At 46.0% G+C, this 14,293-nt stretch overlaps 11 non-coding genes across 11 annotated transcripts; 5 read left to right on the forward strand and 6 right to left on the reverse strand.

Annotated features, from left to right (window-relative positions):
- Positions 1–86: 86 nt before the first annotated feature.
- On the reverse strand, positions 87–158 carry trnap-ugg. The gene has a single exon. It is a non-coding gene; the product is annotated as a tRNA-Pro (tRNA).
- Positions 159–4,640: 4,482 nt separating this feature from the next.
- On the reverse strand, positions 4,641–4,714 carry trnat-agu. Its single transcript has one exon. It is a non-coding gene; the product is annotated as a tRNA-Thr (tRNA).
- A 452-nt stretch (positions 4,715–5,166) lies between these two features.
- Positions 5,167–5,248, reverse strand: trnas-gcu. The gene has a single exon. It is a non-coding gene; the product is annotated as a tRNA-Ser (tRNA).
- An 835-nt stretch (positions 5,249–6,083) lies between these two features.
- trnat-agu lies at positions 6,084–6,157 on the reverse strand. The gene has a single exon. It is a non-coding gene; the product is annotated as a tRNA-Thr (tRNA).
- Positions 6,158–6,462: 305 nt separating this feature from the next.
- Positions 6,463–6,536, reverse strand: trnat-cgu. Its single transcript has one exon. It is a non-coding gene; the product is annotated as a tRNA-Thr (tRNA).
- A 660-nt stretch (positions 6,537–7,196) lies between these two features.
- trnas-cga lies at positions 7,197–7,278 on the forward strand. Its single transcript has one exon. It is a non-coding gene; the product is annotated as a tRNA-Ser (tRNA).
- Positions 7,279–7,636: 358 nt separating this feature from the next.
- On the forward strand, positions 7,637–7,710 carry trnat-agu. The gene has a single exon. It is a non-coding gene; the product is annotated as a tRNA-Thr (tRNA).
- Positions 7,711–8,559: 849 nt separating this feature from the next.
- trnas-uga lies at positions 8,560–8,641 on the forward strand. Its single transcript has one exon. It is a non-coding gene; the product is annotated as a tRNA-Ser (tRNA).
- A 971-nt stretch (positions 8,642–9,612) lies between these two features.
- Positions 9,613–9,686, reverse strand: trnat-agu. The gene has a single exon. It is a non-coding gene; the product is annotated as a tRNA-Thr (tRNA).
- A 1,729-nt stretch (positions 9,687–11,415) lies between these two features.
- Positions 11,416–11,497, forward strand: trnas-uga. Its single transcript has one exon. It is a non-coding gene; the product is annotated as a tRNA-Ser (tRNA).
- A 1,451-nt stretch (positions 11,498–12,948) lies between these two features.
- trnas-uga lies at positions 12,949–13,030 on the forward strand. The gene has a single exon. It is a non-coding gene; the product is annotated as a tRNA-Ser (tRNA).
- Positions 13,031–14,293: the final 1,263 nt, after the last annotated feature.

Below are 14,293 nucleotides of genomic sequence, written 5' to 3' on the forward strand. Positions count from 1 at the left end.
AAACCCAAAACAAATATTTGGTATATTTATTTATATTTATACGGTAGAAAAAATTATTTGCATGTTGTGAAGATGTTAAAAAACATGGGCTCGTCCGGGATTTGAACCCGGGACCTCTCGCACCCAAAGCGAGAATCATACCCCTAGACCAACGAGCCAGCTGTAGTTTCTATTTGCTGATGTGCTTAATCCCTCCAAAAATGTTCAAGGTTCGATAGAATTTGAACCCATGAGTTTGGTTGGGCTGCCATTTTGTATCTACGAGGTTCTATGTGGTTTAATATCTTCTTATTTTTTTAGCGCACCAGAGCTTTTTTTTTCTCGTAAAATCGTTTCCATAAAACGTTAGCCTGTGAAATCTTATCAGCTCTCTACTCACCGGTGGTAAAAACGTAATTTTACCCCAACAAAGTGTCAATATAGAGATTATTTGGTGTAATTTATAGCGGAAAGTCGATTGTTTCCTGAAATAATCGTAAAAAAATAAGCAACACATTATTGGCTGACAAAAAATATTGAGTCAGAATCGGTAAAAGGAAGAAAAAGCTACCCCCCCAGAATGAATACGTAACCAACAGACAGTTTATATTATATTAAGTGGCCTATTAAAGAATCTCCCCAAACTGGAATATATATATCAGTAAATATTGCCCTTTTACATCCTTTCCCTTGAGCCGCCATTTTGTGCTGGGCTGTGTGCTCCCTCAGAGATCAGCTGACAGGAAGTGATGCAGCTCTAACTGGAACAGGAAGTAGTGTGGGAGTAACAGACAGTTTATATTATATTAAGTGACCTATTAAAGAATCTCCCCAAACTGGAATATATATATCACTAAATATTGCCCTTTTCCATCCTTTCCCTTGAGCCGCCATTTTGTTATAGGCTGTGTGCTCCCTCAGAGATCAGCTGACAGGAAGTGATGCAGCTCTAACTGGAACAGGAAGTAGTGTGGGAGTAACAGACAGTTTATATTATGTTAAGTGCCCTATTAAGCATCTCCCCAAACTGGAATATATATGTAACCCTATCTTGGCTAGTATTTGCCAGTTCCGGCTAGTGGGTATAAGCACGGCACATGTGACTCCAACACGCAGGCGGGGCCTTCGCAAAGTGGAAGGTTTGCACTTGTGAGATGTTGCTGAACTGCAACTCTCCACTGCCACAGATGGTATAGAAAGTAATTATGGACGCCAGAGGTTCTTTGCATTGAACTAGAACTTGGTTTATGGATGGTACACAGCATATGCAGGGTTAATACTCTGCACTGAGGTATAGTTGTACAAGATCAGATGCAGTTGCAACATAAGCAGAACAGTGTAGCACCACGGTGGAGACAGATGAGGGATAATGGGGGTCCCAAGGGTGTCTGCCTTTACTGGACCGGATCCCTACAGCCAACAGTGGTTCAGGGTTTAGAGATAGCCTAAACCCTGTGGTCCCACCGGGATTTTTCCCGGTGTCCCGGCGGCCCAGTCCGACCTTTGCCGGTGCTCCCCCTTCTGCCTGTTCCTCCCCATACGCATTAAATTTATACGTGCTCGGGGAGGACGTCAGGTGGGGGCCCTGCGGGGGGGTTAGGGGGGCCCCTGCAGGGGGGGGAGGTTAGGGGACACGGCTGGCTGGGGCACCTGCAGGGCCCCTGGGGCGGGAGCCCCGATGGGCCCTGCACCCCCCAGTCCGACCCTGCCTGTGGTCCCTACAATAAGGCAGCACAGCCTGGGGATACTAAACCCACTAAATACTCCTGTGTTGGAGCACACAGCTGCTCTGGCTAAATAGCCCTGAGCTAAGTCACACTCCTACAGCTGCTATTACAGAGGTCTAACCTGCAAATGGCTTCACCTCATTCATGGGGTCCCTGCTCCCCTGACTAGATGTATGGCTTCCTCCAGGGCACAGGCTTCTGGGCCTAGTTGGGTCCAAGGCTCAATGTGCAACCTTCTCTGGATGATAGGAATGTCCTACACCCTGCAAATCACTATATTACAGTGTGCAGGAAGTGGTCATTCTAACTAAGGGCCAATAAGAGCATAGTTACAAATAACTAAAGTGGCAACATTACATTCTGCTCAGTTACAGCAGAGAATAAAGTGTAGGGCTAAGACCATAGGGAGCTTCTTAAATCCTATGGGTCCCTACATATATATCAGTAAATATTGCCCTTTTACATCCTTTCCCTTGAGCCGCCATTTTGTGATGGGCTGTGTGCCCCCTCAGAGATCAGCTGACAGGAAGTGATGCAGCTCTAACTGTAACAGGAAGTAGTGTGGGAGCAATAGGCGGAACTCTGCCCATTCATTGGCTGATGGGGCCTAGCATGTATGTGTGCCTTGGCTTGTTTGTGTGCACTGTGACTCCTATGATCCCAGGGGGCGGTCCTTATATTGTTTGGGGGTATAGTTTTCCTTTAAACCAAAGTTTATAGCAGTGGAATCTGCTCAATAGCCAGAACCAGCCGAGCAAACCCAGACTATGGGTTACACCAGAGCCTCTTTCTCAGTTGGGCCGTTGCATTAGCGTGTGGAGAAAGGGGGCGGAGTTTGCTTTACTAGGGCCGCCCAGCTGCGCAAACAGGATTTTGGACGCCGGAGGTTCTTAAACTTATCTGTAAATGTTTATTTAGCAAACACAGAAACAATCGAGGTACAGTGGCTCCAGCAATATTTACCTGCAGGGAATAACACAATGGCACTCCCCTGAGGCCAGATACGGCAGGGTCCCGGTTTAACAGTAACCCTTTAGGGCAAAGACATACGTGGCGATTAACGCGCGTGACGGTTTCAAAAGTCGCCGCGTGTCTTTACCCTTGGTGGAACCGGATTACCCTTGGTGGAACCTCATGGAAACTTCTACCCTGATCCTTTAGCCCAGGACTCCCCAACTTTTCTTACTCGGAAGCCACAGTCACATGTAAAAAGACTTGGGGAGCAACACAAGCACCATAAAAGTTCATGGAGGAGCCAAATAAGGGCTGTGATTGGCTATTAGGAGCCTCTATGCACCCTATCAGCTTACAGGGGCTTTATTTGGTAGGAAATCTTGTTTTTATTCAACCAAAACTTGCCCCCAAGTCAGGAATTCAAAAATCACTCCCTGGTTTGGGGGCACTGAGAGCAACATCCAAGGGGTTGGGGAGCAACATGTCGCCCCTGGGGATCATAGTAACATAGTAAGTTAGGCTGAAAAAAGACACACGTCCATCACGTTCAACCATAATACCTATGTATAACCTGCCTAACTGCCAGTTGATCCCGAGGAAGGCGAAAACCCCATCTGAAGCCTCTAATTTGCCGCAATAAGCAAAATAACTAAAAAAAACTAATAAAAAAATGAAGACCAATTGCAAATTGTCTCAGAATATCAATCTCTACATCAGGGGCCCCCAACCTTTCTTACTCAGGAGCCACAGTCACATGTAAAAAGACTTGGGGAGCAACACAAGCACCATAAAAGTTCATGGAGGAGCCAAATAAGGGCTGTGATTGGCTATTAGGCAGCTTCTATGCACCCTATCAGCTTACAGGGGGCTTTATTTGGTAGGAAATCTTGTTTTTATTCAACCAAAACTTGCCCCCAAGTCAGAGATTCAAAAATAACTCCCTGGTTTGGGGGCACTGAGAGCAACATCCAAGGGGTTGGGGAGCAACATGTTGCCCCTGAGCCACTGGTTGGGGATCACTGCTTTAGTCACTATAATCCCAACCTGAACTGGCAGTATCTCAGAGGAGAGATCCTTCCACTGAAGCCCAGAAGGTCTCTTTTTAGCTCAAGGTGGTCATACACCGGAAGATTTGCTCGTTTGGTGAGGTTGCCAAGCAGTGTCGGACTGGCCCACCAGGATACCAGGAAAACTCCCAGTGGGCCCAGGTGTCAGTAGGCCCTCCTGCTCCTCACCATTTGGCCAATTGCATGGTCATTCCCTATTTCTGAATGGGAATAAAGAGGAGAAATAGATGGAAGAATAGATGCTAGTTTGGAAAGTGGGCCCATGGTCTATGGTTTTCTGGTGGGCCCCTGGGTTCCCAGACACTGTTGCTAAGTGAGCGTACATAGGCGGATTTTCAATAAGGCTTGAAGGCCCAAACCTGCTTGGCACCTTAAAATAAAAAATACCCTCACTCCGCTCTGGAACCTTTAACATCAGGGAAATCTTGCATTCCTCTTTACTGCAAGCTCCAGGTTCTGTTGTAATTAATTGGATCTTTCTTCTTGAGGCTTCTCCAATCAGAGCACAGCTCTCTTGACAGACGGTAAAACTGACCAATCAAGACACAGATGTAGGCAGTGCAGGTTGTAAACTTAACCTATGAACCTCCCCAACTCAGAACTTTTGCTGCAGATGTCATCCCACAGTGTATATGTTCTAAAGCAGGGGTTCCCAACCTTTATTACCCATGAAAAATGTAAAAAAATTTTGGGAGCAACACAAGCATGAAAAAATTTGCTAGGGGATAACCAATAAGGGCTGTGATTAGTTATTTGATAGCCCAATGATGACTGGCAGACTACAGGAGGCTCTGCTGGACAGGACACAATTACAAAAGTGGGCATAGGTGCCACAGGACCAAGGAACACATCAATGAGCCAAGGTGGTCTCCAACCCAAGAGAAAAATAAAAACTTGCCAGATGAAGAAAATGAGGCACTGCTGAGATTCGAACTCAGGATCTCCTGTTTACTAGACAGGCGCTTTAACCAACTAAGCCACAGCGCCAACTGCTGGGCTGAAAAAAAACAAAGGATTCTTGACATAGACACCTCTATGTCCTAATTTAGTGCTCCTCAACTTCTCATATCCAAGGGCCGGATGGTGGAGGGGCCAATTATGGAAACCTGTTTTGATCACGCCCTTTGTTAAACCACACCCACTTTAAACCTTGCTGAATGGAAGCCAGCAAGGAGCAAAGAGAAGGTTATTTGATGGCCTAGGGGGTGCAAAAACTTTAAAGCCGGCCCTGGCTATGAGCAGTGGGTCTGTCCAAATTGAAGATCTTATCTGTGTATGGATGGAGCATTGGCCAATTTGGAAGGGTGAAAAGCCACAGCTCTTCCTCACTTTGGCTCAGATTGGGTCTTTGGGGCAACATATGGACAACTTAGGGTTTCACAAACAACTTGTAGTTTAATAGATAAGGCTGAACCTATTCATGGAGTGAAAACATTCACCGACGAGGATGGGATTCGAACCCACGCGTGCAGAGCACAATGGATTAGCAGTCCATCGCCTTAACCACTCGGCCACCTCGTCTGTTGTGTTTGGCTGCTTTCATCCTTTCCTCTTTAAAGGGACAGTGCACATCCCTTTTCAACACTAGCTCAGTGGATAGGACTTGTGCGGAACATACCTTTTGCCTATTATTAGAAATATCTATGGTTTCTGTTATTTCTGGCACTAAGGGAAGGCAGTTTCATTGACCATACACGGAGTAGAGTTTTTGTAAAAAATGCAAGTGAGGGAATACAGGCTTATGGGAGATAGATCTCAGTACAAGTTGCCCCAGGGACTGGTCCGACTGCCATCTTGGAGTCAGGAAGGAATTTTTCCCCTCTGCAGCAAATTAGAGAGGCTTCAGATGGGGTTTTCGCCTTCCTCGGGATCAACTGGCAGTTAGGCAGGTTATATATAGGCATTATGGTTGAACATGATGGACTTGTGTCTTTTTTCAACCTAACTTACTATGTTACTGTGTTATTATGTATGTTACTGTGATTGCCATCTTGGAGTCAGGAAGGAATTTTTCCCCTCTGAGGCAAATTAGAGAGGCTTCAGATGGGGTTTTCGCCTTCCTCAGGATCAACTGGCAGTTAGGCAGGTTATATATAGGCATTAGGGCTGAACGTGATGGACGTATGTCTTTTTTCAACCTAACTTACTATGTTACTATGTAATAGGCAAAAAGTAGAAATTGAGATCAGCAAAAGCCTTATCCGTTGAGCAAGGGAGTAGACTACCCATATCTGGAAGTCAGAAGAGTCACAACTCCAGAGAAATGCTACTTGGCCATCTATATGGTCCATTCAGTAACTGCCAGCTTGAGCCATATTTGGACTACAAACAAAATGGAATCTTAAAGATGAAACCAAGGCACTGCTGAGATTCGAACTCAGGATCTCCTGTTTACTAGACAGGCGCTTTAACCAACTAAGCCACAGCGCCAACTGATGGAATAAAGGGGTAGGGGATGGAGATAGGATTCTGGGTAACAAGCTAGTAATTGGCTGTGGTAGTCTATACTGGAGAGGATAAAGGCTCTGGTCAATGTTCTAGCGGTAAAGGGACAGAAGAAGGAACTCAGTTTGGTTTATAGTTGGTTCCACCTCTGCTAATTGCAGTCTAACCGCCACCTGGATAAACGGTGAGAAAATATTGCATTCAGCATTTTAGTTATGTTATAACTTTAACAGGATTTTAAACGGACCGCACAGTACAGAGAATGAAGGCCCAGGCACCTAAACAAACAAAGGCACTGCTGAGATTCGAACTCAGGATCTCCTGTTTACGAGACAGGCGCTTTAACCAACTAAGCCACAGCGCCATTGGATGAAGGCAAAAGCATTGTATTGTGGGAAAAAAGTAGAAAAAAATATATGATAGCAAAATCCATTAGTACTTTGTATCGGGTATATTGATGACGATTTCATAGAATGGAATAGCAGTCCATCCCTGTATGCCAGTGGTTCCCAAACGGTGGGGTTGATCCCCCTAGAACAGCGGTTCTCAACCTGTGGGTCGGGACCCCTTCGAGAGTGGAACAACCCTATCACAGGGGTCTCCTGAGACCATGGGAAAACACATATTTCCGATGGTCTTAGGAATAATTTTATGGTTGGGGGTCACCACAACATGAGGAACTGTGTTCAATGGTCGCGGCATTAGGAAGGTTGAAAACCACTGGTCTAGAATGATGAGAGCCTTGGCTGGGGGCCATCTTGAAAGTCATCTATGGGCATATTTATGTAGAATATTCTGTTCTTGTTATTCCTGGAAATGCACTCCGAGGGTAGGTTAGAGCAATAATGTCCTATGAACTATGGTGAAATGACCGGGAACGCAATGTTTTAATATATGTGTAACCAAGAAATGAAAGACTTGCCCTTTAACCATCTAAGCTACTGTAACCCCCACATCATTCAGATTGTTGGTAGTAAAACATATAATACATAGAGCCTAAACAAGACAGGGTGAAAGCAAGCTAGCTGTGATGGCCGAGTGGTTAAGGCGTTGGACTCGAAATCCAATGGGGTTTCCCTGCACAGGTTCGAATCCTGTTCACAGCGAGATACTTTATAATGCCCCAGTGTTTTGTGGGGCAATTAGTTCTCATGGTTGATGGCCCAGATTGTATTAACGATGAAGACAACCAAGGAACATATACTTTGAGAAGATCCACATCCAGTCAGTGGACCTCCAGTGGTACAGCCTTGGTTTAGATAGTCAGCAAATTCCATAAACGCGGCTAAGCCGTCCCAGCTGGTTTGGGCATGTGAGGGGCAATTGAGCAGACTACTAAAAAAAAAAAAATAACCCACTATAAAATGCCCCTAGAGATTATTTTCTTAAAAACGTTATATAAAAAGAACCAGAAATGACCTTTAGAGGTCATTTCCCCCAATCCAATAAGGTCAAGCAGTAGTTGGCGCTGTGGCTTAGTTGGTTAAAGCGCCTGTCTAGTAAACAGGAGATCCTGAGTTCAAATCTCAGCAGTGCCTTCTTTTTTAATGACATGGTAGCCCTTCTATCCATAACCTCTCCATTAGGTTCTACCTGGTTGACAAGTCTAAAGTTGGCCATAAACGGGCAGATTTTAGCTGCTGATTCAGGTCCTTCAGACCAATTCCACAGCTTATCTGCCCGTGTATGGACACCCAATTGATATCTGACCTAAAATTGGACAGATATCGATCTGGCAAGTTTGATTTTCTGTTGGGTTGGAGACAGCATCGGCTCATTGATGTGGTCTTTGGTCCAGTGGTGCCTATGCCCACTTTTGTAATTTGAACATTTGTCCATAGGGCCTAAAGGTCCCCATACACGGGCCGATGCTAGCTGCTGATATGGGTCCCTTAGACTGATTTGGCAGCTAATCGGCCCATGTAGGGGGACTAACGATGGGCCTGCCCGACCGATATCTGACCTGAAATCGGGCAGATATCTATTGGGCAGGTTAAAAAATTTAGTCGGAAAATATAGTCGGAACCGACTTTACCTATACCCGTTGTTCTAATTCAATCGTCTGGCCCCAGGGCCAAACGACTGAATTACCCTGGATTCACCCAATATTGCCCACCCGTAGGTGGGGGATATCGGGAGAAGATCCGCCAAGCGACATCGCCAAGCAAGTGGATCGGAAGGTGTATGGCCACCTTAATGATCGAATTCGCCTGATATTGCCCACCTTTAGGAGGGGATATTAGGAAAAGATCCACTTGTTTGTTGACCTTGCCCAACGAGTTTATGAGAAGATAGAAAAAATTAGCACATTGGAGCAGAATCTGTGCTAGATTTGGTCATATAGTCCCAGGTTTGAGAAGGCAATATGAACAGCCCTATACAAGCAAGCTGTGATGGCCGAGTGGTTAAGGCGTTGGACTTGAAATCCAATGGGGTTTCCCCGCACAGGTTCAAATCCTGTTCACAGCGAATAGTTTTTTTTAAAGCTCCATTGTTTAGGTAAGTGCTGGTTACATAGAGTAGAGGTAATTATATTCTTATACAGCTATGATTGATTCCCTTTTCTCTGTAATAATAAAACAGTACCTGTACTTGATCCAACTAAGATATAATTACCCCTTATTGGGGGCAGAACAGCCCTATTGGGTTTATTTCATGGTTAAATGATTCCCTTTTCTCTGTAATAATAAAACAGTACCTGTACTTGATCCCAACTAAGATATAATTACCCCTTATTGGGGCAGAACAGCCCTATTGGGTTTATTTCATGGTTAAATGATTCCCTTTTCTCTGTAATAATAAAACAGTACCTGTACTTGATCCCAACTAAGATATAATTACCCCTTATTGGGGCAGAACAGCCCTATTGGGTTTATTTCATGGTTAAATGATTCCCTTTTCTCTGTAATAATAAAACAGTACCTGTACTTGATCCCAACTAAGATATAATTACCCCTTATTGGGGCAGAACAGCCCTATTGGGTTTATTTAATGGTTAAATGATTCCCTTTTCTCTGTAATAATAAAACAGTACCTGTACTTGATCCCAACTAAGATATAATTACCCCTTATTGGGGGCAGAACAGTCCTATTGGGTTTATTCAATATTTAGACTTAAGTTACGGAGTTCCAAGTTACAGAAAGATCCCTTATCTGGAATACCCCGGGTCCCAAGCATTCTGTGTTTAGGATAGTACACACCCCTTAAAACATAATTATATATACATAACAACATATTCATTATGGTCCAAAGCGTCTCATCTGATCCTTCAGCAGCTGGGCAGTTGGTCTGTATGTGGCACCTCAAGCAAAACCAGCATGTTGGCTCCATTGGGACAGGGCCTGATGTGATTTATGTATGATCTCTGTGAAGCGCTATTGGAAATGTCAGTGCTACATACACAGAGTAGTAAACAAGTAATAATTATGTCAATAAAGGCAGGCACTGCTGAGATTCGAACTCAGGATCTCCTGTTTACTAGACAGGCGCTTTAACCAACTAAGCCACAGCGCCAGCTGTAAAACCTCCTTATTGGCTAGGGCTTTTCTAAAACAATTAGATCTGCAAATTAAAGTGCTAATTAATGCTTTTAATCTAGGGGCATTTCTTGAAGGAACTTTTATTACCTAGGAAGGCTTCATATCAATGCCTCAACCACCCTGCTGTAACTGATAATCCATATATCTTGCAGCTAGCCTTGGTGCAGCCATAGAAACTTCTGAAATATCATCTTCTGCAAACTTGATCTCATCCAAAGATAGAAGTTTATCCTCTTTACTCATAATGTTCCTGTTGGGCTCCTGAACTTTCTGAAAGCAGCCCTGAGATGTAGGAGTCTGTCATCTCCTGAGAGCTACAGTGTGATAATGTTCCTTTAGACCCAGGAAAGTGTGTAGACCTTGCTCTGTTTGTACCAGTCCATTGCCTTGGCCATTGCCTTCACCATTGTGTTGACCATTGCCTTGTCCATTGCCTTGACCATTGCCTTGTCCATTGCCTTCACCATTGCCTTGTCCATTGCCTGCCCTATGCTGCCTGTGTGTGCCATACTCTGCCTGCCCTACGCTGCCTGTGTGTGCGTCAAACTCTACCTGCCCTATGCTGCCTGTGTGTGCCATACTCTGCCTGCCCTATGCTGCCTGGGTGTGCCATACTCTGCCTGCCCTATGCTGCCTGTGTGTGCAATACTCTGCCTGCCCTACCCTGCTTATGTGTGTCATACTCTGTCTGCCCTATGCTGCCTGTGTGTGCCATACTCTGCCTGCCCTATGCTGCCTGGGTGTGCCATACTCTGCCTGCCCTATGCTGCCTGTGCGTGCCATACTCTGCCTGCCCTATGCTGCCTGTGCGTGCCATACTCTGCCTGCCCTATGCTGCCTGGGTGTGCCATACTCTGCCTGCCCTATGCTGCCTGTGTGTGCCATACTCTGCCTGCCCTATGCTGCCTGTGTGTGCCATACTTTGCCTGCCCTATGCTGCCTGTGTGTGCCATACTTTGCCTGCCCTATGCTGCCTGTGTGTGCCATACCCTGCCTGCCCTATGCTGCCTGTGTGTGCCATACTCTGCCTTTCCTATGCTGCCTGTGTGTTCCATACTCTGCCTGCCCTATGCTGCCTGTGTGTGCCATACTCTGCCTGCCCTATGCTGCCTGTGTGTGCCATACTCTGCCTGCCCTATGCTGCCTGTGTGTGCCATACTCTGCCTGCCCTATGCTGCCTGTGTGTGCCATACTCTGCCTGCCATATGCTGCCTGTGTGATCCATACCCTGCCTGCCCTATGCTGCCTGTGTGTGCCATACTCTGCCTGCTCTATGCTGCCTGTGTGTGCCATACTCTGCCTGCCCTACACTGCCTTTGTGTGCCATACTCTGCCTGCCCTATGCTGCCTGTGTGTGCCATACTCTGCCTGCCCTATGCTGCCTGTGTGTGCCATACTCTGCCTGCCCTACGCTGCCTGCGTGTGCCATACTCTGACTGCCCTACCCTGCCTGTGTGTGCCATACCCTGCCTGCCCTATGCTGCCTGTGGACGTGGCAGGGGTTTGTTCTGGGAGTTTGTTAGCAGTTGGAAATAGTCATTATATTGTCCCTAAGGTGTGTAATTATATGCTGGGGGTTACTGTGCTGTCCACAGGGGAGGAGAAGAAAGAAATAATTATCAAATTATGAACAGAATCTACACTAGATTTGGCCATATATTCCCAGGTTTGAGAAGGCAATATGAAAAACCCTATACAAGCTAGCTGTGATGGCCGAGTGGTTAAGGCGTTGGACTTGAAATCCAATGGGGTTTCCCCGCACAGGTTCAAATCCTGTTCACAGCGAGTAGCTTTTTTTTTAAAGCTCCATTGTTTAACTACAAACCACACCCATGTTATAACAAGCTGTGAGTCAGCGATGCTCTTCTGCCGTCTTCATTCTTCTGAATCCCGGGGTCGGCACATACACAGTAGGGTGAAAATGGCGACTTTCTTGGTAACGTTCGGCTTTTCAGTCTTCTGCCCATGGGCAAGCGGCACAGAGACAGAAAAAGGAAGACTACTGTCTCACATTTTTCCCCCAACAGGAGCACCAGCCCAGAGTATAAGGTAAGCAATTACAATCACTGGGGGTACCAAACATTTTGGCACCTAGTAATTGTACCTTTCCTTCTCCTTTAAACCACAAAAACGTTCATACAGTGCCATACTCTGCCTGTCCTATGCTGCCTGTATGCACCATACTCTGCCTGCCCTGCCCTGCCTGTGTGTGCCATACCCTGCCTGCCCTATGCTGCCTGTGTGTGCCATACTCTGCCTGCCCTACCTGTGTGTGCCATACTCTGCCTGCCCTATGCTGCCTGTGTGTGCCATACTCTGCCTGCCCTATGCTGCCTGTGTGTGCCATACTCTGCCTGCCCTACCTGTGTGTGCCATACTCTGCCTGTCCTATGCTGCCTGTGTGTGCCATACTCTGCCTGCCCTATGCTGCCTGGGTGTGCCATACTCTGCCTGCCCTATGCTGCCTGTGTGTACCATACCCTGCCTGCCCTATGCTGCCTGTGTGTGCCATACTCTGCCTTCCCTATGCTGCCTGTGTGTGCCATACTCTGCCTGCCCTATGCTGCCTGTGTGTGTCATACTCTGCCTGCCCTATGCTGCCTGTGTGCGTCATACTCTGCCTGCCCTATGCTGCCTGTGTGTGTCATACTCTGCCTGCCCTGCCCTACCCTGCCTGTGTGTGCCATACCCTGCCTGCCCTATGCTGCCTGTGTGTGCCATACTCTGCCTGTCCTATGCTGCCTGTGTGTGCCATACTCTGCCTGCAATATGCTGCCTGTGTGTGTCATACTCTGCCTGCCCTATGCTGCCTGTGTGTGCCATACTCTGCCTGCCCTATGCTGCCTGTGTGTGCCATACTCTGCCCTACCCTGCCTGTGTGTGCCATACTCTGCCCTACCCTGCCTGTGTGTGCCATACTCTGCCTGCCCTACGCTGCCTGTGTGTGCCATACTCTGCCTGCCCTACGCTGCCTGTGTGTGCCATACTCTGCCTGCCCTATGCTGCCTGTGTGTGCCATACCCTGCCTGCCCTATGCTGCCTGTGGACGTGGCAGGGGTTTGTAGTCATTATATTGTCCCTAAGGTGTGTGATTATATGCTGGGGGTTACTGTGCTACACACAGGGGAGGAGGAGAAGAAAAAGAAGAAAGAAATATCAAATTATGAACAGAATCTACACTAGATTTGCTCATATTTTCCCAGGTTTGAGAAGGCAATATGAAAACCCCTAAGCAAGCTGTGATGGCCGAGTGGTTAAGGCGTTGGACTTGAAATCCAATGGGGTTTCCCTGCACAGGTTCGAATCCTGTTCACAGCGAGTAGATTTTTTTTTTAAAGCTCCATTGTTTAACTACAAACCACACCCATGTTATAACAAGCTGTGAGTCAGGGATGCTCTTCTGCCGTCTTCGTTCTTCTGAATCCCGGGGCCGGCACATACACAGTAGGGTGAAAATGGCGACTTTCTTGGTAACGTTTGGCTTTTCAGTCTTCTGCCCATGGGCAAGCGGCACAAAGAGAGAAGAAGGTCAATCCCATTGTGATGGCCAACTGGTTACAACTGGTATAAGGCAACCACGGGGTGAGGCAAACTGGTGTCAAAATGGAGCCAATCCCAGTGTCCTTTATAAATAGGCTGAAGACCAGAAGGTGAAAGTATGAGCAAAACAGGGGGATAATGGGCAGAAAGGAAGGAAGGCAGGAAGAGAAAGGGCAGCAGAATGCTTGGGAACAAGGGTATTCCGGATAAGGGGTCTTTCTGGGATCTCCACACCTTAAGTCTACTAAAAAATCAATTAAACATTAAATAAACCCAATAGGGCTGTTCTGCCCCCAATAAGGGGTAATTATATCTTAGTTGGGATCAAGTACAGGTACTGTTTTATTATTACAGAGAAAAGGGAATCATTTAACCATTAAATAAACCCAATAGGGCTGTTCTGCCCCCAATAAGGGGTAATTATATCTTAGTTGGGATCAAGTACAGGTACTGTTTTATTATTACAGAGAAAAGGGAATCATTTAACCATTAAATAAACCCAATAGGGCTGTTCTGCCCCCAATAAGGGGTAATTATATCTTAGTTGGGATCAAGTACAGGTACTGTTTTATTATTACAGAGAAAAGGGAATCATTTAACCATTAAATAAACCCAATAGGGCTGTTCTGCCCCCAATAAGGGGTAATTATATCTTAGTTGGGATCAAGTACAGGTACTGTTTTATTATTACAGAGAAAAGGGAATCATTTAACCATTAAATAAACCCAATAGGGCTGTTCTGCCCCCAATAAGGGGTAATTATATCTTAGTTGGGATCAAGTACAGGTACTGTTTTATTATTACAGAGAAAAGGGAATCATTTAACCATGAAATAAACCCAATAGGGCTGTTCTGCCCCAATAAGGGGTAATTATATCTTAGTTGGGATCAAGTACAGGTACTGTTTTATTATTACAGAGAAAAGGGAATCATTTAACCATGAAATAAACCCAATAGGGCTGTTCTGCCCCAATAAGGGGTAATTATATCTTAGTTGGGATCAAGTACAGGTACTGTTTTATTATTACAGAGAAAAGGGAA

Source organism: Xenopus tropicalis, chromosome 3, assembly GCF_000004195.4.
Source record: "Xenopus tropicalis strain Nigerian chromosome 3, UCB_Xtro_10.0, whole genome shotgun sequence".
Classification (NCBI taxonomy): domain Eukaryota; kingdom Metazoa; phylum Chordata; class Amphibia; order Anura; family Pipidae; genus Xenopus; species Xenopus tropicalis.